This window comes from Oryx dammah, unplaced genomic scaffold (genome assembly GCF_014754425.2).
Source record: "Oryx dammah isolate SB20612 unplaced genomic scaffold, SCBI_Odam_1.1 HiC_scaffold_21, whole genome shotgun sequence".
Lineage (NCBI taxonomy): Eukaryota > Metazoa > Chordata > Mammalia > Artiodactyla > Bovidae > Oryx > Oryx dammah.
This window is the reverse complement of record NW_024070205.1, coordinates 20,790,451-20,813,726: the sequence shown is the minus strand read 5'-3', so window position 1 is coordinate 20,813,726 and position 23,276 is coordinate 20,790,451. Positions and strand designations below refer to the sequence as shown.

Sequence of the window (23,276 nt, the reverse complement as noted above, 5' to 3'; positions counted from 1 at the left end):
GCTCTTACAGTAAATTTTAAAAATTTAGATATAGGAAGACAGGCTCATTTGTTTTTATGAAACCCTCCTAGTTTTATTCCTAACTGTGGAAAGCAATCAAAACCTTTGTAGGTGTGAAGGGAAGAAATGTGCTCTGAGTCCTGTTTCCTGAAAGCCCATTTCTTTTTCTCAATCAACCCCACTGGGTGAACAGTACAGAGTAAAGGCTTTTACAACAAGCCTTTTTCATTGCACAAGCCGGATAGTATGGTGCAGGCAGTTCGGTGGATGAGTGATTCCAAGGCTGGAGAAATCTGTTTCAGCTAATTCATGGAGAGTCAATACTGTCCATGGAAAACGGAAATCTTTGGGAAATTACAGCAGATTCTAGCTCAGATCATTTCTGCAGGAGCTGGGTCATGTCCACACTGAAACCACCAGCGGGTAGGAAATGAGGAGCCCCACTGGATTCATATCACTCATCATTCCCTCCAGGAAACAGGAGAGAGAGTGACGGTCTGCCTCACCTGAGTACATTGGGAATAAAAGATACACAGTATGTGACCTGACTGCTGGTAGAAGTGGGACAGTTTCTGCAACAGATACTGGCAGTGTTAAATCTCAGGCCAAGGGAAGGTCCTGCAAAGGTGAGAAATATATAGTAGCTCCTGAAAGCTTCCCACATACCTGGTACTTGAAGTTATCTCCCCATGTAGATACTGGATGTATGAATTCAACTTCTGGCTGTTGGCTCCATTGCAAAGGCTACTATCAGAATCTTCTCTTTTATGAGTCACACTGTGTTGAGCAAGGAGAAACCCTAATCGAAATTTAAAGTTATTACAATTACACAAAATAAAACTCCCTGTTGTTCCTCAGTTTTCCTATTTTTCAAAAGCAGTGATAATGGGATTTATATATACAGATCTATATTGTTGAATTATTACTGTGGGCACATAACCTTTTCCTTACTCTCTTACTAACAATTTAAGAAGATTAAAGATTTACCCAACTAGGATTTTTCCTCGAAGTGCTAGTTCTGTTTGCCTGTTATTTCTTTGGAACTTGAAGCAATTAACATCTGTGGAAAAACGTCCTGTATACATCACACATTCTCCCCTTTTCACCATTAGTCTGCTCTACTTTTTCTTGGTCTATTCTCATTTGACTGGTTTCTCTGCTTCTCCTAGTGATTTCATCATGATTTTTTGGGGAGGACTTTCTTTGAAAGTAAATGAAATAAAAATGAAAAGAACATGAACTTTACCTATCCTTTTTTTGTTTGCTCTTTAACAACTTTGGGTGTGGAGAAGGGAGGGGGAGGCGCTTTAAAGAAGTAACTCTATTTAAGAGACAAGGGTTGAAGGGCATTCTAGCTTCCCTAACTAGAGTGAAGGGCAGTCAATGGAGGAAATAATTAGCATCCTACAATATACACGATTCATCTGTTCTGTTTAGGGGGTATTAGAGAGGAAAGAAAGTAAATGGGAAGGATTTTGTCGCTTTCCTGTTTTGGGGGCAACGCTGGTTCACAGTATTCCTTTCACATTCTACCATACATTGCCTGGAGAGAGAGAGGCAGATCATCCAATAAACCATCCATTTCTAAATGGTCTAATGATAGCATATACAAAGGTGGATCACCTTCCATTTATAGTCAGACTGCATCAAATGGTGCTAATTCTAAATAGGCCACCCCATATAGTGCACCCTCCGAAACAACACCCTTCCGCTGTTTAACGAAATCCATTCCTTTTTTATTCACAGGAAATATTTAATATTCCAGAATCTTGTTCTTGCATTCAACGTGAAATTACCGCTCACCTGGAACTCATCAATCTGAGACCCAAGGGATGCCAAAGTCCCTGTCATCTGCTCATTAAGCCAAGGGCATCACACAAAGGCCTACTTCTAACACCTCCTGAATCTTAATGCGAGAGAGTATTGATCTCTACAATTTATGATCCTACGGCAGTGGGGTGGCTCTTCACACGTGGAACCTCCTCACTGGTGCACAGTGACTTCGAAAAACACCTCTGGCGCGGGCAGGATATAGGATCCGGGAGCCGAGGGTTTCCTCGGTTTCTTCGTTCTCTGGCCTTAAAGGTAAGGTGCCGGGCGCTGAAAGCGGCGGCCACCGCAGCGGATTTCACCGCGGAGGGCCGGGCGCGGGGAGCCGGTGGCCGGGCTGCCGCGGAGGCCCCACCTGTGCGTCCCTCCAATCCTTCCCCGCCCCCTCGTTTGGCGGGTAGCGGCCCCTCCTTCTGGCCGGCTCGAGGCAGAGGGACTGCGGCTGTGGGCGCGCGCCGCGGCCCCGGGCCCCCGGGGACAGTTGGGCTCGGCCTGGCAGAGGATCCGCTGGCGGGAGCGCGCGCCGGGAAGACCCCCGCCGGCCGCGACGCTCGGGGCCCGCGCGAGCGCGCTCGGTTGGTGCACGAGCGCGGCTCCGCCCCGCCTGCTCGGCGCGCGCCCCCGCCCGGCCCGCTCTCCTCCCCCATCCCCGGCGCGGACGGGGTGGATCCAGCTCACTCCCCTCCCCTGAGCGGCCGCGGCGGCGGCCGGCGCTGAATGAGAGACGCCGACTGCTCGGGTCGCTGAGCGCTAGCCTAGGCGGCGGTGGCGGCGGCGGCGAAACGGCGGAACGGGAGGCCCGCGCCGTCCTTCCAACCTCAGAGGCGTCTGCCGGGGCTGCACAGGTCGGTGCCTTCGCCGCGGGCCTGATGCGGAGCCTCGGTGGGCGGTGCGGGGGAGGGAAGGTGGGTGCGCTGCGACCCCCGAGCGGCGCGGAGCCGCAGCGGCGGCGGCATCGCGGGGAATGGCGGCGCCTGGGGCGCTGCGGTGTGTGTCGTTCGCCCGGCCGCGGGCCCCGGGACTGCTCGCCCTCGGCGAGGAGAGGGGGTTGCGGGGCTCGGGCTGAGGGAGGAGGGGGCTCGGAACCCAGGGCCGCGCCTCCCTCGGCAGCTCGCTCTCGGCGTCAGGAGGCGGCCATGGGGTCCCCGCTCCGGCTCTCTGTCCTGAGGCCGGGGGTCAGCCGGTCTCGCCTCTCCTCGCTTCTCCCCTGGGTGGCGGAAGCCCCCGGCCTCCGCCCGGGCTGCCTTGGCGCCCAGCGGCGCCTCAGCCTCCCTTCAGGTGAGCGGAGCCGGGGCTCGGGGAGTCGGAACCCGCCGAGGCGGGCCACACCCCCTCCCCAGCCCTCGCAGCTGCGCCCCCGAAGCCCGGCCGCCCAGCTGGCCGCCTTGCGGACCCGCACTCACGCGGTCAGGGTGACCTGTTGCGGAGCGGCCCGCAGCCCGAATCGCCCGCCGACTCGGACCGGGAGGGACCGGTCCTGCGCTGGCCCCGCGCGGCGGGACGCGGGGCCGGGGGCCGCTGCCGGAGATCGGGTGTGCGGTACTGCTAGGAGCGGACGTACTGAAAAAAATAAATAAATAAAAGAGGTTCCCCCACGGGTCTGATCAAACACTTGCAGAGCGGGGATATCTGTCTGCAAATATCCGGGATTCCATTGCAGTATCGGATTAGGTAGGCTCATAAACACCATGCTTTGGAGGTGATTTGAGAGAAACCCGAGCCAGGAGTGAGGAGCTGTTATCTGTATCTGGAAAATAACCTTAAACCTGTGCTGAGCTAAATTATCCCCCCACACGCCCCCATCAAAGCTCTTTTCCTGTAGCTGTGTGTTGTGCAGACGCAGTCCAGTTTCACTGTACGTGGGCGTGTTTGGGAAGAAGCTGCGAGCTGATAGGAGGTACCTTAGTACAAATGTTAATTTGTTTTATCCAGGAGGGGTGAGCGAAGAGGAAGAAAGGGCACTGATGTTAGCTGTGGAGGAGGGGGCCATTGAAACACTAAATTCTGTTGAAGAAAGCTCTAAAAAGAAATACACAGTACCTGGCCTTTAAGATGGTTAAGAAGGAAATACAGTCAGCAGTTAATTGAGCTTTATCTTTTACATGCCCAGGATTTTAAAATTTCAGCGTTGTAGTTGCTATAGAGAGCTTTGTTTTCGTACCGGTGTTTGTGAATTGATCTTGGTGTTTTTCTGTATTCACCATCAAGCCAGCTCTTTCTCTTTTGAAGATGACCATCAGAATTTTGGGAAACTTTTGGATCTGAGCAGCATAGTATTACAGTCATAGATCATAGCTTGCTAGCCCTAAAAGCCTATTCCATCCAGATAATTATGGTTATACAGTGCTGTAGAATCATAAATAATGTGTGTTACTGTTACTGCTGCATATCTTCCTGGAGACTTTAGAATTATGAAGGATCTTATCCAAACGGTCCTATTTTAATAAAAGCCTCTTACTCAAGCTTTGTAGGCATAAAGTTTATCGTCTAGCTTCGATTTGGAAAAGTACTTGTCTTATTAGCTTGAAGACCAAATGCAAGGACATTATTTTGAAGTGGTAAGATCTACCTTTTTTTTTCTTTTCCATTTTATTCCACCTTTCATTCAATTAAGAAATTTGACTTAAAATTTGACTGGAAATATTGTTCATTTTGCCTAAATCATTCCAGATTGCAATATGCTTTTCTGATACATTCTTTGATTATCAGCAAAAACTGACCAAAATATCCTGAGAGAAAATATAAATACTTTAAAACTGACCTTGTGGATCCTTTATGTACTTTTATCATATATGTGAGTAATGTATTTGTGTGTGTGTTCATGTACCTAGTACATGTCTCTTTCAGTTTAGTACATGTCATTACAGCTGAGACAGCAGTTTTTTGTAGTGAATGATGGATATATGTATAAGTGAAATTGTTCTGTTGCAATTTAAGACACTATTGTCCAGAGGCCCAGTTTGTACATTCATTCATTCATTCTGCACATATTTATTCATTTTCTCCTTGGTGCCAGTTAGTTGCCTAGATGTTGGTGATACAACAGAGAAAAGGATAGGTCTGTGCCCTGATGGAGCTTAAAGGGTAAGTAGGCAGATTGTCAGATAACACTATTTAGCATTAGTTTACAACTTTAAGAAGTAAAAACTCCTCTGAAGAGTTTTTTGGTTAAGGATATTTGTTGTGGTTTTCCTTCTAAGGATAGTGGGAATTATTACTGAGTGAACAAAAGCATCAAGACAAGTTATTTTAAAAATACACTGATGTTTATGTACTTTGGGTATCTGGTTCCCCAAAATAAACACTCTACCTTAAGTCACATGATGCGCAGTTTACATGTGGTTAGACAGCTTTATACTTTTGGTTTATATAGTTAAATGAGATGTTTGCTAAAAATATTTTCTTGGCACTTGTTTTTAAGGGAGTCTAATTCTTTTTTTCCCCTAAAATTTTTAAATCGTTCCCTAAATTTTTTCTTCCTCTGGCTGTGTATGTGTGAGTGGACCAAGGTGCTATTGTTCTTCCTTAAAATCTAATAACCATTATCGCTAAATCAGAGAATTCTGACTGAAATTTTTCTTTTTAAAATATGACAAACACTGGTATAGTTTGTCACAAATTATTGTTGTTGTTTAGTCTCTAAGTCATGTCTGACTCTTTTGCGACCCTATGGACTATAGCCCTCCAGACTCTTCATCCATGAGATTTCCCAGGGAAGAATACTGGAGTGGGTTCCCATTTCCTTCTCCAGGAGATCATCCCGACCCAGGGACCTTTGCACAAAACTTTTTAATATACTGCTGCTGCTGCTAATCGCTTCAGTCATGTCCGACTCTGTGCGACCCCATAGACGGCAGCCACCAGCCTCCCCCGTCCCTGGGATTCTCCAGGCAAGAACACTGGAGTGGGTTGCTATTTCCTTCTCCAGGGGATCATCCCGACCCGGGGACCTTTGCAGATCACAACACTTTTTAATATACTGTTGATTCTTAAATATGTTGGTACTTCTTATTTACAGGGGTGCCAACAGTTAACATTGACCTTGTGCGTGTGCTTAGTCGCTTTGGTCATGTCTGACACTTTGTGACCCTCATGGACCCTTAGCCTCCCAGACTCCCCTGTTCATGACATTTTCTTGGCAAGAATACTGGAGTAGGTTGCCATGCCCTCCTCCGGGGGATCTTCCCCACCCAGGGATGGAGTCCCTGTCTCCTGCATTGGCAGCCATGCCTGCATTGGCTCTACCATGGAGCCACCCGGGAAGCCCAGAACATTGACCATATGTAGGTATTATCATCTCCATTTTGAGCTGAGGAAATGGAAATGTGAGTACACCAACGAGCAAGCAGTGAACCTAAACCCAAGTCTTAGCTCTTACTACAATGTGATGCTCCACCTGGGGCGTGTTGATGGGGGGAGCATCAACATCCACTGCTACAGTTCAGCATACAGTATAGCTGCTAGCCTGCTTTTCCAGAAATTTCTAAATAACTTTTAAACTCTGAACCCAACTGTCAGTTGAGATTTAATTAGAACTGTTTAGAATCTAAAAGTTTTGCTTTTTATTGCTGTATAAAAAAAAGACAGTTTGGATCTACTTTTAATGATATAAATGTTTTGAGAATAAGATGTATTAAAATTAATCCTCTTTTCTGAATGTGAAGTTTTTATTGTATAACAACTGTATGTAGAATAAAGCAAATTGCTTCACTCTGGATGATACATTTTTTTACTTACTCAGTTTTCAATAAAAAGATAATTCAGATAGTCTGAAACTCTGGCTTAACCTGAGTGAGGTTTCTTGGAGAATAAAATTACCCTCTAAATTGTTTTTTTTAAAATATGTCTTACTCCCGTTGGTTTACGGATTTTCTTCAGTGAGAAAATAAAGATTGGATATGATATATTTTGGTAGCTTGAAATTAATCTGGAGTCTTTCTTGATTAACATCTCGAAGTTTTGGTTTAGGAAACCTTTTAACCATGTCATAGGAATAAAAACACTGAAATTTGAAATATGTGACGTCTGCCTATTCTATGCAAAGAAGAAAGTTTGAGTATATATTTAGCGAGTCCCTTTAGTCAGTAATGGCTGGTTAGGGATGTAGGAAGCAGTGTTCATAGGACTCAGCTTGAAGGTGCCTGGCAGCTTATGTGTGCCACCACAGGGAACTTTGGTACAGGCTTTTGAATGACACATGGCTTTGAGAGGCTTGAAAATGAAGCCCTCACCTTGAGCTTAATTGATACCCTTCTGTTATTTTGTTTATATGACCTTTTCTCCAAACAGATCTTTCCTTTAGAGCTCAATTTCTTTCTTGCTCATTCTTGGAGAACCCTTTTCTGAAAGCCTTGCCTAAATAGCAACCCCATCACACTCTACCCTCATCTTTATTTCTCTTCACAACAGTAATTTATCTGACATTATAGCATATGTTAATTTGCTTATTATCTGCTTCCCTCTGAATATAAGGAGGGACCTTCCTTGAGGTCCTTCACGAGGTCAAAGACTTGGCTCACTGATGTCTTCCTAGCACCTAGAAAAGTGCCTGGCACAGTCAATGCCCAGATAAACTTTGTGGAGTGGTTGAATTAATTGATATTAAATGATACAAAAAACACTATAGTTATGTTTCTTGAAAACAACAACACACTAACTTTTGACTTTAAATAATACACCTGTGCAGTTAAAAAGAAAAGAAAGTTGTACTGTAAGACTTAAAATGAAAACCCCACCCCCTGAATAATTTTCCCTCCCAGGTCCTGCTTTTAGAGCAATTATTTTTGATACGTTTATTTCCATATTTTAAGGTATTACTTGTTTTTCAATTTTAGATATCTGTTGGCTTCCTCCTCTGGAAGATGAGTCTATGCTTTAGGGTTCTTAGGCCTGCTGAGGTTCCTTTCCCTTCATCTCCTTAATATAGTCACCTCCTAATATGTTATATCTCCTAATGTAACATATAGTTATGTAACTTATTATGTATTGTTTATATTATTATGACTTTGTGTATCTGTTTACCATTGAACTATGCAGTGTTCTATGATTGTATTTCATGAATTTAAAATTTGGGGGGTACTTCTCTGGTGGACCAGTAGCTAAGACTCTGTGCTCCAGTGCAGGGGCCTAGGTTGCATTGCTGGTCAGGGAACTAGATCCCACATGCCACAGCTGAGTTTGCATGCCGCAACTAAGACCTGTTGCAGCCAAATAAATAAATATTAATTTTTTTTTTTTTTTTGCTTAGTGTCCTATTTGTCTCTGTCCACCCCCTGCCCCCACCAGGAACTGTCTCAGTATGTGCAAACACATCAGATTGATCACTCGATTTTTTTTCAATTGGAAATATCTCAGAGTTCCCTGTCCTTATGCCCAAATCAGCACTGGGGCTCTTCACTCTGCTGGGCGTCGGCTTGTGATTTCCCTTTGTGACCCTGGGAGTTCTCTTTACCTTTTCCCTGTGTTAGAGCCCATGTTCTCTGGATCCCTGTCCTCCTCTTTCTCTGATTTACCCCTTTGTTTTCGTGAAATACATCCCTCAGTAACTTTCAAGAAAGAGTGTTTGAGGAGGTGAAATGTCTGAGACATTTGCATTGCTGAAAATATCTTTCTTCTACGCTGACAGCTGGTTGATAATTTGGCCCTTCTCAGTGTGGGATTCTAAACTGAAGTAATTGTCCTTCAAAATTTAAGGGATGGTACTGTAATTACCTAGCTTCAGGTGGCTGTTGAAAAGTCTCATCCCTTTCGTCTTCTTCATCCTTTCTGCGTGACCGGTGTCCATTAAGATCCTTTCTCGGTCATCAGTCTGTGTCTCTCACGTCTTCTGTGTCTTGTGTGGGTCTTACCGCATTTCTTCTGCACCGGACTCAGTGGGCCCTTCAACCAGCAGTGTCTGTATTAGATGAGAAGAGAGGTGATCATCCAGTGCACAGGTGGAAGGATTAGCTGTTGCTTTACTAGGAGTTAGGAGAGAAGAGCAGAATTTGTGGACAGACATGATGGTGGTGGCTTGAGGAAGTTCTCATCTGAGGTTTTCTGTTAGTGTATGATAAGCAAGACCATTAGCTGAGAGTGAGAAAGAATGGCTGTGTGTATTGGAGGTTTGACAAGGGGGAAGGAGCATGACACAGCCATCCATCAAAGAGTGGAAAAGTGAAGAGAATAGAGGAGAGGAATACGTTGTGTTGGCTGCTGCTGCTGCTAAGTCGCTTCAGTCGTGTCCGACTCTGTGCAACCCCAGAGACGGCAGCCCACCAGGCTCCTCAGTCCATGGGATCTTCCAAGCAAGAACACTGGAGTGGGTTGCCATTTCCTTCTCCAATGCATGAAAGTGAAAAGTGAAAGTGAAGTTGCTCAGTCGTGTCCGACTCTTAGCGACCCTGTGGACTGCAGCCTACCAGGCTCCTCCATCCATGGGATTTTCCAGGCAAGAGTACTGGAGTGCGGTGCCATGGCCTTCTCCGCTTGTGTTGGCTAGTCAGCATTAAGGGCTCACTTACCCGAGAGAGATGATTCTAAATTTCAGGTTCCTGGCTTTAATAGAAGTATCTCTAAAATCTCACCAAATATGGTATCTTACTAAAGGTCTCCCCCCGCCCCCACCCCGGTCAGGTGAGGTTTTTTAAATTAATCATCAAAACTATTCACATATAAGTACTGTATACTTATATGTGTATGTTTTTATACATACAAACATGGCCTATATAACTTCTCATTTGTAGAGAAATGCCAAAAGAAAGTACTATAACTTTTCCCACATGCACATTTGATTTAGAAATCATTTGCTTATTCATTTTTTAAAAGCCATGGAGCATTTTCTGTGTTCCAGGAATAGTTCTTGGTGCTGGGGATACAGCTGTAAACAAAAATACAAAAACATTTGCCTCTATTACATTTATATTTTAACTAACATATAATTAAATACACACATCGACATTCACAAAGAAAGGAACATTATGCAGAGATGAGAAAATATAATGTTATTAAATGTATTTTTTTCAGCTTTCTTGATGTATAATTGACAAAATTGTAAGACATTTAAAGTATACCAAATGATGATTTAATACATGTTTACATTGTGAAAATGCTCAGCATAATTAGCTGTAAGACAGTGGTCCCCAACCTTTTTGGCACCAGAGACTAATTTTGTGGAAAACAGTTTCCATGGATAGGAGTTGGGGGCGGTGGTTCAGGCAGTAACATAAGCAGTGGGAAACACCAGATGAAGCATCACGCACTAGCCCACTGCGTGGCCCTGTTCTTAACAGGCCGTGGACAGATACCAGTCCATGACCTGGGGATTGGTATTAGGGAAGTGAAGTCAAGCCATGACGAGATACCCCTTCACACTACTAGAAGGGCTAGAATTTTAAAAGTTTGGTGATGGAGCAAGTATAGGTATGGATGTTGAGAAATTGGATCCCTCAGACACTAACAGAAATATAAAATTATGTAGCTTCTTTGGAAGATAGTATGGCAGCTCTTAAGGAGATTAAATGTTGAGTTATCATTATGACCCAGCAGTTCTTTCCTAGGTATATACCCAAGGAAGATGAAAGCGTGTCTCCATAAGAAATTGTTCCCAAATGATTATGGCAACATTATTCATTGTAAGGAAAAAAATAGAAATAACGCAAATGTCTATCACCCAACAAGTGAATAAACAAAATGTGATATATCCATCCAATGGGATTATTATTTAGCCCTTAAAAGGAGTAAGGTATGATACATGTTGTATCATCAGTAAATTTTGAAAATATTATGCGTGGTGAAAGAAGTAGTCACAAAAGGCCAGATATTATATGATTACATTTGTATGAAACATGCAGAACAGGAATCTATAGAGATAGAATGCTGATTAGTGGTTGCTTGAGGTTGCAGGTAGGGGATGGGAAGGCCTAAAGAGTATAGGGTTTCTTTTTAAGATTTTAAACATGTTCTACGGCTGACTGCATTGATAGTTCTACATGCCATTGAACTGTATACGTTTTCTTTTTGGCCTCTCTGTGTGGCTTGTTGTATTTTAGCTCCCTGATCAGGGATTGAACGTGAGACCTTGTCAGTGAAAACTCAGGAGTCCTAACCACTGGACCACAAGGGAAATTCCTGAATTGTATACTTTAAATGGATGAATTGTATGGTATGTGACTTATATTTCAAAGCTGTTTAAAAAAGCAAGACATGGCAAAAATAATCAGTGATATGAGGCAATGGCACTATATTTAATTGAGAAAAGCAAGTTACAGAGCCAAGTATAAAATATCCCATTTTAATAAAACAGTAAAAATCCAATGTTTATTGCAGAGTATAAGTGATCTTGTAAGATTGAAAAATGTTGCACACCAGATGTAAACATTTGTTACCTAGTTGGTCTTAGGTAAAAAAGAGGGAGAGAAAGAAGGGAGAAAATAACTTGAAGGAAAAGGGCTTGATATAGGAGAAACAGCATTTATAACATAATAAACATAAATCTTGAAAAGAAAATAGTAGTTGTCTATGTGGTGAGATACTAGGGTTTTTTCCTTTTTCTTATTAGATTTTTCTGGATTGTTTGATTTCTTTTATTAGTATAAATATCTAAAGCTAAATAAGCGATACAAATAAAACATTTATGAAATCTGAAAAAATGCAGCAGTTTGTTTTCCATAATAGCACCCAACTGGAAACAAGCCAGATGCCCTTCAGCAGAAAAATGTAGCAATAATTTGTGGTGTGCTCTGTACTGGAATACTATATATCGGTGAAAAAGAAGGAACTACTGCTATACTTAGCAAATATGGGTGACTATCACAAACTGTTGATAGAAATCAGACACGAGAGTATGTACTGTGTGATCCTCTTTTCTTGAAGCTCAGGAAAAGGTCAAACTCATCTCTGTTGTTGGAAGTCAAAGTAGTGGTTAGGGTTGGGACTAGCAGAGTAAGACTTCTGGAGTGCTGGTAATGCTCTATATCTTTATTTGACTGGTGGTTACATGCACATCTACATAGTAAAAATTCATAAGTACATTTTAGTATTTATGTGTATCTCAATAAAAAAAAGTAAAACACATCAAGCCGAAAAAAATGAAAAAAATAAGCTTTAAAAAATCTGGTGCTCGTGTAAAAAGTCTTTGTATACTTTCAGGGATACTTATATCATTTCCAAAGACAGTTTCTCTCTGCTTTCAGTTTTTTGTTAATTTTTAATTGAAAGATAATTGCTTTATATAATTGTGTTGGTTTCTGCCAAACATCAGCATGAATCACCCATATCTGCCTTCATTTTTAATGGTTGCATCATAATGCATAATGGTTGCACATTCTGTGGGTGTGTCATAATTTCTTTAAGCAGTCTCTTGACAGGACACTTAGGTTGTTTCTAACTTTTATATACGGTAAAGAGCGATAGAGTTAGCATCTTCTCTTATACATCTTCCTGTACTTTTCTGGTCGTTTCCTTTTGATGAATTCCTAAAAGGAGGATGGTTTGCTTGTTTGGAGGTTAAGTACATTTGCATTCTTGCTTGTGCCACGTAATTGTTTCTCTGTGCTCTTACTGACTTGGTGATTAACTTTACAAACATAGATTTTGATCTATTGTATAATAAATTCTTATTTTAATTTGCATTTTAAAATATTTTTGGTGAAATTTATATTTTCATGTTTTTGGACATTTAGGCTATAATTTCCTTTTCATATCTTATATACTTATTGCTTATATTCTTCTCTCTTAAAAGTCTTTTAACCAGATAAGTCAAATAAACAAAAAAATACATAAAGATTAATACACTTAACACCTCAGATAGAAAAAGACAAATACCAAATGATATCACTTACATGTGAAATCTAAAATATGATATAAATGAACTTATCTATGAAACAGAAACAGACTCACAGAGAGAACAAACTGGTGGTTGCCAAGGCGGGGAGGGTTAGGGGAGGGATGGATTGGGAGTTTGGGATTAGCAGATGCAAGCTGTTATATAGAATGGATAAACAACAAGTTCCTGTTGTATACCACAGGGGACTATTTTTAATATCCTGTGATAAACCATAATGGAAAAGAAAAAAAAATACAGTTAACTTGAGAAATGAAACATTACCAGTGCAGTTGAAGCATCCTATTGCTTAACATTAATAACATGTTAGAGCTCTTCATGTATGAAGAATATTGGTTTTGTTGCTTGTTGTAGACCTTTTCCTTATGTTATTTTCTGTCACATAACTTAGAATATTTCCATGGTGGCTCAGATGGTAAAGAATCTGCCTGCAATGCAGGAGACCTCGGTTCAGTCCCTGGGTTGGAAAGATCCCTTGGAGAAGGAAATGGCAACCACTCCAGTATCTTGCCTGAAGAATCCCATGGACAGAGGAGCCTGGTGGGCTACAGTCCATGAGACTCAAAGAGTTGGACATGACTGAGTAACTATCTCTTTTTAGAGTCTTTTATTAAATCTATATTGGCTTCAGTTGTGAGATATACTGTTTAATATACAATTAAGGATAGAAATATACTGTCGGTTAAACCATGACACTCTTAGTTTAAGAGGCATCCTGATTTCAGAGATGTTAAAAGATGAGAAAATATTCATCCTAGAATTGATGAAATATATGTATATGTTTGGCTGTATGTGTGTGTTGTATGTTTTCTTGAGTCAGATTTATCAGTCTTTTCTACTGTTTCTGTGTTTCTGTTGTCAGTCCTAGACCTTCCTATGCCAACATTAAAAAAAAATTAACCTAGTTTTACTTCTAGTATTTTTATGCCTTAAACATTTTTCATCTTTAATTCATCCTGTTTATTTTAATGTAAGATCTAGTTTTTGTCCTTTTACCCAAATAGTTAGCCAGTTGTCATAAATTTAAAGGCCACTGGCAGTTTTTTGAATAAGTAATGAATGATACAGTCAGATGTGCTTATTTGAAAAATATTAATATGGTTATGGATCTTGGTTGGATTTAGTCTAAAAATTCCCAGTTGCATTTTCTATTAAATATATATCTTAATTCATTTGCAGTAAGAGGAACATGAACGTTACAACTGTGATTTCATATTGCCTTAAATAATGCATCTGAGTATTCTTGGAATCAGTCAAATAATTAAAACTATTTTTTGCCACATAGGCCATGGTTTTAATCCTGTGCTTAAAGTTTGTGTGAATGGGGGCAAGTTACTTAATTTTTCTTAATATTCAGCCTCCCTGTTTGTAAAGTGGGCATAGAAGTGTCTTCGCATAGGAACACTGTAAGGATTAAATGAGAAGGTATAAAAGCAAAGTACTAGGCTGAATTAGTTCTTAACTCTTTCTTCTTTCAGGACCGCGAAGATCAAGTGTACTAATCATCATAGCCTAGCTTCTCTTGTATCTGGGGTTACTCTAGATCTCTAGGGTTACTGGAGTAAAGAATTCGTTAGACCTCTTCAAATTCTGATTAAGGTGTCTCAGGGTTTGACTAGAACTTTTCTGGCCTCCTGGAAGTAGCTTGCATGACAGATGTATGTGTTTTCTGTTGCTTTTAAGCTGCCCTTCTGTGAATGTGCTGAAATCTTCATAGCTTTTAGGGTTTTTTAGGTAGGGGATTCGTATGTATTTTAGGTTTGACTGATACAGCTTTTATTCTGTCAGTTGTCATTAGGATAACCTCTGCTGCTTTTCTTTCACAGTTTAGATTTGTGGATATATTTTTTTATAGGTTTGTGTGGTTCAGATCCCATCTCTTAGGGCTGAGGGTACAGGGGTAAGTCTATTAAAAGGGAAATGTTTTGTAGATACTCTTGGGTAAGAAACTACACTTTGGACTCGCTTCTTTTTGTCAACAGTGTTTTTGAAAGGTTTCTGTGAGCCCAGTACTTGTGAAAGTTATCCTGGAGGAGTAAGTTCTAGATCTTGCACTGGTTGTTTACCTCTTCTTGGTGAAGAAAAGAGAGAGAGATGAAATCTTCTATATGAAACCACAGTAAATAACACTAGATTGTATGTGGTTATGTGTCAGATTGAAGAGCAGTGTACAGGAGAAGAGGAGGAGGGAGTTATGTCTCAGTGAGTGCAGGAGTGGTCCTTAGGAAATGTGTTTCATTAAGGTGGTAAGAACATAAGCTTTGGGGAACAGCATTACTGAAGTTACAGCAACAGGAATCAGTTTTGGCATGCTTTGGCCTGAAGGGTTTTTGGAGGTTTTGGAAATAATTTGATAAAATGAGACCAAATTATTCATTCCTTAGAAGTAAAGCAGGTTAAAATTTAAGGGATAACATATACTGTTACTGACTTTTGGCTTCTCACTCTATTTCCTTTCTTTTTTAAGGTTGTAAATTTATCAATTGTAAATGAAGATTGGAGCGAAAATCCAAACTGTTTAGAACCAGTGTTCTTTTTTTTTCCCCAAAGGGAGGGGGTTTCTAGTTAAGTTATATATGTATTAGGTAATCCTCCCCAACAAGAAGATTTAAAACAACATTGATAGGAAAGTAGCATTGATAAGTTTGTTTGCCTTTTCCTTTCTGTCCCTGTTACTTGGTCTTAGCTAATTATGTAGCAGGTTTTCATTTCAAAGTCTTTCCCCTGCCATTGAAAAAGCCAAGGGGTGTAGGGTCAAACTCATCTGAAGAAGGATATTTTGAGCTATAATTCTGAAGGTTTGAGCTTGGGGGAGCCAGCGGTACTGTCGAGGCCTCTGGGCTGCCGTGGGTGAGCAGCGGTGAAGTGGCTGTAGCAGTGGTGTCAGCACTTCTAGACCCCTCTTCTGCTTCAGTTCAGTGTGGTGCAGCGGACATAGCTACGAAGAGAGAGGGTTGTCGACGTTTACTACTTCTATCTGAGCAGAATTGAAAATGATAGACGATGATGGGCTTTCCTTGTCTCAGTCGTAATACCGTGGCTGTCGTGTGGCCACCCTCGACTTAACAACAGCTGGGCCTATGTCCCATGTCTTACTTGTGTGACACTGTAAATTATATGATCTCCTTAATAACAACCAGAAGTTGTATTTATGACTGTTTAATTACTATAACTAAATAGATTAAAAATACTGACAAGACTTTTGAGCCCCAGATGAAGGGTGACTTAGCTGACTCGGTGTCCCAGACATGTGTTTGATAATTCTGGTGTGCTTGCAATTCCACAGTACATTGCAGAGGAATAGACCTCAATAGCTATGTTTTTAACCACGTAAAAGCTATATTCCACCTGATTGATCCAGGAGTGGGCATTTGACCTAAGGGCTGCTAATCTGTAAACCAGCTAACAACCTAGCATTGTTTGGTGGGGAAAATTACAGCCATGTATAGGGAACATGGAGTTAATTTGCCATTGAGCCATGAGAGCCTGAGCTGGGAAGATAACGTTAGTGTGGAGTCCTGTAAAATTAAAGTTTAAGAGACTGGAAAGTTAAGTATAAGCAGAAGCTGTGAGTTACAGAAATGGTAAAGGAGTTGAGGAAGCCAGTTGGTAACCAGAAGAGAATGAGGCATCTGTGATGAGAGAAGCACAAAATTGTAAGCGGGAAACCGTGTGGCGAGAGAGAGATGGGCACAGAGCCTGAGACTGGAGACTCTGCTCTCTGGCTCTGTAGATACTCTCTCCTATTACTCCAGGATTTCTGTGGCTCCTGCCCTTCTGGAGACCCCATCCCGTTTTTCCCCCAGGAAAGCGTGCAGGCTTTGGTGTCACATTTTCGTCAGTAGAATTCTGGCTCCGTCTTTTAATAGTTGTGTGACCTTGGAAAGGTTGTTTTAACTCCTCTGTCTCATTCCTTATCTGTAAAAAGTGAGCATCATAAATAATATTGATACCTTTCCTTATGGGGCTGATGTCAGGATTAAACGAGATGACACAAAAGCTTTTATAACAATAGTAAGATCATAACCAGTGTTCAGTGAGTAGTGTCATACATAACATGCTCTTTAGGGTAATTTGAATGAATTTCTTGCAACTAAAAGAGCCTAAGGAAATAATTTGCTTGGAGATTCACTTAGAGAAGTGCAGCCTAGTGTGTGGGTTGAGTAACCAGGGTTATTTTAGGTAGTGTACAGGGCACTGAAAAATAGTCTTATTCACCCTGTGAGTAATGGGACTTGCTATATTTACTGGCATACCTTCTTTTATTGTATTTTGCTTCATTATACTTCACAGATACTTTGTTTTTTACAGTTTGAAGGTTTGTGGCAACCCTCCATTGAGCAAGTCTGTTGGTGCCTTTTTTCCAACAGCATTGGCTCACTTCTTATCTCTGGGTTACATTTTGGTAATAATTCTTAAAATATTTCAAGCTTTTTCATTATTATATTTGTTATGATGATCTGTGATCAGTGAACTTTGATGTTACATTGTAATTGTTTTGGGACACCCCCGAACCTTCCCCATATACCATAGCGAGCTTAATGTGTGCATTCTGGCTACTCCACCAACTGGCCATTGATGTCCCCACCCCCACTGATCTCTGTCCATCTATTGAGGCCTCCCTATTCCAAAAAAATGGGGTATTGAAATTAGGCCAAGTAATAACCCTACAGTGGCCTCTTAAGTGTCCAAGGGAAAGGAAGAGTAGCACATCTTTCACTTTAAATCAAAAGCTAGAAATGATTACGTTTAGGGTGGAAGGCATGTTGAAAGCCAAGATAAGAAAGCGGAACCAGCCTTATTGTTCATAATGGAGAAAGTTGTAGTGATCTGAACAGAAGATCAAACCAGTTACAATATTCTGTCAGGGGAAAGCCCCAACTCTCTTCAGTTGTATGAACACTGGGAGGGGTGAAGAAGCTGCAGAAGAAAAGTTTGAAGCTATCAGAAGTTGGTTCACAAGGTTTAAGGAAAGAAGCCGTCTCTGTAACATAAAAGTGCAGGGTGAAGCAGGAAGTACTGATGAAGAAGCTGCAGCAACCTAGCCAGAAGTTTTAGCTAAGATAATTAATGAAGGTGGCCACACTAAACAACAGGTTGTCAGTGTAGACAAAACAGCCTTCTGTTGGAAGAAGATGCCATCTAGGACTTTGATAGGTAGAGAGGAGAAGCCAAAGCCTGGCTTCAGAGGATGGGTTGACTCTCTTGTTAGGGGCTAATGTATCTGGTATCTTTAAGTTGAAGCCAGTGCTCATTTACCTTTCCCCAAATCCTGTGGCCCTTAAGAATTATGCTACATCTTCTTTCCCTGTGCTCTACAAATGGCATAGTAAAATCTTGATGGTAGAGCATTTGTTTACATGTTTGTTGTGTTTTTTTTTTTTTCCCAAGACAACTTTTATTGAAGCATAGTTGATTTACAGTGTTGGGTTCCAGGTGTACAGCAAAGTGAATCAGTTAATTTTTTTTCAGATTCTTTTCCATTATAGGTTATTGCAAGATAGCAAGTATACTTCCCTGTGCCATACAACAGGTCCTTATTGTTTATCTAATTTATATACAGTAGTATGTATCTGTTAATCCCAAACTCCTAATTTATCCCTCCACTTCCCGTTCCCCTTTGGTAACCGTAAGTTTGTTTTCTATGTCTATGAGTCTGTTCTGTTTTATAAATAATTTCATTTGTATCACTTTTTTAGACTATACATATAAATAATGTGATATTTGTCTTTGACCTACTTCACTTAGTATAATAATCTCTAGGTCCACCCATGTTGCTGGAAATGGCATTATTTCCTTCTTTTTTTTTATGGCTAAGTAATAAATCTCACATCATCTTTATCCATTTATCTGTTAATAGACATTAGGTTGCTTCCATGTCTTTGCTATTATAAATAGTGCTGCTGTGACCATTGAGGTGGGTGCCTCTTTTCAAATTAGTTTCTGTCTCTTCCGGATACATGCCCAGGAGTGGACTGCTGGATCATATGGTAACTATTCTTTAAGCAGTCTCCATACTGTTCTCCATAGTGGCTCTACCAATTTACATTCCCACCAACAGTGTTTATGACATGTTTTACTGAATATTTTAAGTCTACTGTTGAGACCTACTGCTCAGAAAAAAGATTCCTTTCAAAATATTACTGTTCATTGACAATGCACTTGGTTCCCAAGAGATGGAGATTTTCAAGATTAGTGTTGTTTTCATGCTTGCTAATACATCTATTCTGCAGCCCATGGATCAAAGAGTAATTTTGACTTTTAAGTCATTATTATTTGAGATATATTTTATAAGGCTGTCAGTGAAAGCATTAGTCATTCAGTCATGTCTGCCTGTTTGCGACCCCATGGATAGTAGCCCACCAGGCTCCTCTGTCCGTGGGATTCTCCAGGCAAGAAAACTGGAGTGGGTTGGCATTCCCTTCTCCAGGGGATCTTCCTAACCCAGGGATCAAACCCAGATCTCCTGCATTGCAGACATAGTCTTAACCATTTGAGCCACCAGGGAAGCCCGTAACTGCCACAAGTGTAAGGCTATGGCTGCCACAGATAGTGATTATTTTGATGAATCCAGGCAAAGTAAATTGAAAACCTTCTGGAAAGGATTCAACCATACTTGCTGCCAGTAAGAACATTCATGATTCCTTGGAAGAGGTCAAAATATCAACATAAATAGGAGTTTGGAAGAAGTTGATTCCGGATGACTTTGAAAGGTTCAGGATATAAGTGGAGGAAGTAACTAGCGATGGTGGAAATAGAACTAGAAGTGGAGCCTGAAGGTGTGATTGAATTGCTCCAATCTGATGATTGCTGCTGCTGCTGCTAAGTCACTTCAGTCATGTCCAACCCTGTGTGACCCCAGAGACAGCAGCCCACCAGGCTCCACTGTTCCTGGGATTCTCCAGGCAAGAACACTGGAGTGGGTTGCCATTGCCTTCTCCAGTGCATGAAAGTGAAAAGTGAAAGTGAAGTCGCTCAGTTGTGTCCGACTCTTCACGACCCCGTGGACTATAGCCTATCAGGTTCCTCTGTCCATAGGATTTTCCAGACAAGAGTATGGAGTGGGTTGCCATTTCCTTCTCCAGTCTCATGATTAAACTCGGATGAATGAAGAGTTGCCTTTTATGGGTGAGCAAGAAAGTGTTTCCTTGATATAGAATCTTCTGGTGAAGAAGCAGTGATGATTGTTGAAATTTTAACAAAGAGTTTAGAATATTACAAAAACTTAATGATAAGGTAGTGGCAGTGTTTGAGAGGATTGACTCCAGTTTTTGAAAGAAGTTCTGTAGGTAAAATGCTACCAGTCAGCATTGCATGCTACAAGAAAATCATTCATGAAAGGAAGGGTCAGTCACTGTGTCAGGCTTCATCTTTGTCTCATTTTAAGAAATTGCCATAGCCACCCCAACCTTCGGTAGCCACCAACATGATCAGTCAGCAGCCATTGCCATTGAAGCAAGACCCTCCACCAGCAAAATGATTGACTTGCTAAAGGCTCAGATGGGGGTTAGCGATTTTTAGAAATAAAAGATGTTTAAATTAAGGTATGTACTTTTTTTTAGACATAAGGCTATTGTGCACTTAATTGACTGTAGTATAAACATAACGTCTGCACTGGAAAACCAAAAAATTGGTATGACTTGCTTTATAGCAATATTTGGTTTATTGCAGTGTTCTGGATCTAAACCCAGTATATCTCAGGGATATCCTTTATTTTTTAACCATTTACTAGTTGCTTGGAGCTGTTCTAAGTATTTTACCTGTATTAACTCATTGGATCATCATAATAAACTGATAAAGAAGGTACAGTTGTTACTTTCATTTTAAAGAGGTAGAAACTTAGCAACAGGAAGGCTGTCTTGCTTTATATTATACAGTATGTAAGCGGCAGAACTAGGAATTGAACCCAGGTGGTATGGTTATAGTTTTAGGTTTTTTTAAAAGCATCTATGTCTTTTTCAGTTTATTTACCGTTTTAAATGAAGCCAAGGAAAAGGTTTCAATTTGTTGCTACAATTTCTTTTACATTATTCTAGTGCTTCTCTCCCATTTTAATAAAGAGTTAGCATCCAATGTATTAGGTGGGCAAGATAATGATACTAGGTAGTATACTATTGTAAGAGTCTTATACTGTATGTGAAGTGGTACTGTCACTTGAAGTTAGACCATGGTAAGTTGAAATTTATATACTGTAAATCCTGAAGCAATTCTGTTTTTAAAAAGGCTGAAGGTAATAAGCCATCAAAAGAGATAAAGTGAAGTCAGAGTTATACTTACTTAACTCAAAAGAAGGCATTTAAAAAAGGAGAAAAAGAACCTTGGACAAATAGAAACAAATTGTAAGATAATAGACCTAAATTTGACCAGATTGGCAATCATATTAAATATAAATGGTCTAAACAGAGATTCTCAGATTGGGTTAAAAAGCAAGACTCAACTATATCCTTGCCTATAAAAAATATGCTTTACATATAAAGATGCGAACAGTAAAGGGATGGAAAAAGATACACTATACTCACAACAGTCAAAAAGAAAGATGGAGTGACTGTATTAGACAAAGTAGACTTCTTCAGAGCAAAGGATATTTCCAAGAATAGAAGATGTCATTTAAAAATGATAAAGAGGTCAGTTAATCAGGAGGACATAACAGATCTAAACATTTGTGCCTCTAAGACCAGAACTTCAAAAATGGAGAGAACTTCAAGAAGAAACAGTCAAATCTGCAATTTTAGCTGTATGTTTCAATACCCTTTCTTGAGAATTGAAAAATTGACCTAATTAACATTTACAGAATACTTCACCTAACAACAGCAGAGTATTATTCTCAGGTCTCTTTAAATGTACATAAAACATTTTTCATTATGGACCATATTTTGGGTCATAAAATAAGTCTCTATAATTTAAAAGGATTGAGATCTTATGTTCTCTGATCACAATGGAATTAAATTAGAAACAGAAAGCTTTGGAAAATTTACTAATAGTTGGAAACTAAATAATGCAATTCAAAGAGATTAAAAGTTTTGTACTGAATGGAAATGAAAACAGAACATATCAGAATTTGTGGGATTCTATTAAAGCAGTATCTTAGGGGGAATTTGTATCACTTGAATGCCTGTATTAGAAAAATATCTCAAATTAATGACCTCTACTTCCACCTTAAGAAATTAAAAAGCAAATTAAACCAAAGTAATTAGAAGAGAGGAAATGGTATAGACCAATGTGGAAATTAATGTATAGAAAACAGACAAATAGTAGATAAAATCACTACAACCCCAAACTGCTTCTTTGGGAACATCAGTAAAATGGATAAAGCTTTAACCAGACTTTCAGAGTTATCATCATTACAGATTCTACAGATAATGAAAGGACAACAGGAAAGTATTACAGACAGCATTAAGTCTGTAAATTTTATAACAGGAAAAAGATTGTTCAAAGACATATACTCAGGAGTAGCCAACCTGAATGGCTGTGTATCTATTAGAAAAATTGAATTTTTCATTTAAATATTCCCCCCAAAACACCATTTAGGCCCAGATGGTGAATTCTACTAACCATTTAAGAAATAAATTATATCAGTTCCATACAAACACTTGAAAAAATTGCAGAGGAGGAAGTGCTTCCTAATTTTCTTTGTGAGGCCAGCATAACCCTTATACTTAAACGAGATATAGACTTTATGAGAAAAGTCTGCACAAAAATATTCCACATGCAAAAGTTTTAAATTATAGGAAATTGAATGCAACATTTTATTAAAATGTATATATAATGACCAAGTGGAGTAATCATTCAGGAATGCAAGGTTAGTTTAACATTTAAAAAGCAGTAAATGTAATTCACTCTATGAACCAACTAAAAAAGAAAAACCATGTAATCATCTCTATAAATGCAAAAATAAAAACATTTAATAGTCTTAGGTCCATTCCAGATAATACCTGAGCACAACAAGATTAGAAAGGAACTTTTTCAACCCAATAAAGAGCATATCCCCCCCCCAAAAAAACTACAGATAATGTATTTTTAATGATGGAAAACCAAATAATTTCTCCCTGAGACCAGACTCACTACCTCTGTTCCATGCTGTACTATAAATTCTAGACACTACAGTCAAGCAAGCAAAAAAGATAAAAGGTACCTAGAATGGAAAGGAAAAAGGAAAAGTATCTCTTTTTTCTTTTTTAAACACAACTGTTAGAAAATCTGATGGAACCTATGAAACTGGTGGAACTGCTAAGTTTTGTAAAGTTATGGGATACAGGATCAATGTAGAAATATCAATTGCACTTCTTTATACTAGCAACAAACAAATTGAAATTTAATACAACTGATAACCATTGACAGTAGCAACATGTATACAATACTGAAAACTACACAGCATTGCTGAGCAAAATTAGAGAACATTTAGATAAGTGAGGAGACATTCTTTGTGCATGGGGTCAGAGACTCATTGTTGCTAAGGTGAAAGCTCTCTCCAGTTGAGTTACGGATTCACTGCAAGCCCAGTCAGAATCTTAGCAGGCTTTTTCTGTAGAAACTGACAAGGTGATTCTGAAATTCATGTAGAAATGGCCAGGACCCAGAATATCTAAAACAACTTTGAAAAAGAAGAACAAGATTGGAGAGCTAA

General features: G+C 40.1%; 1 protein-coding gene across 2 annotated transcripts in view; it reads left to right on the top strand.

The window, feature by feature from the left end:
- Nucleotides 1-2,249: 2,249 nt before the first annotated feature.
- The window catches only part of RALGPS2 (Ral GEF with PH domain and SH3 binding motif 2), a 157,361-nt gene continuing 136,334 nt past the window's right edge, over nt 2,250-23,276 (top strand). For both annotated transcript variants that reach the window (XM_040263899.1, XM_040263900.1), the window contains exon 1: nt 2,250-2,675. The gene's annotated coding sequence lies outside the window, so the exon portion shown is untranslated. The remainder of the gene's footprint in view (nt 2,676-23,276) is intronic.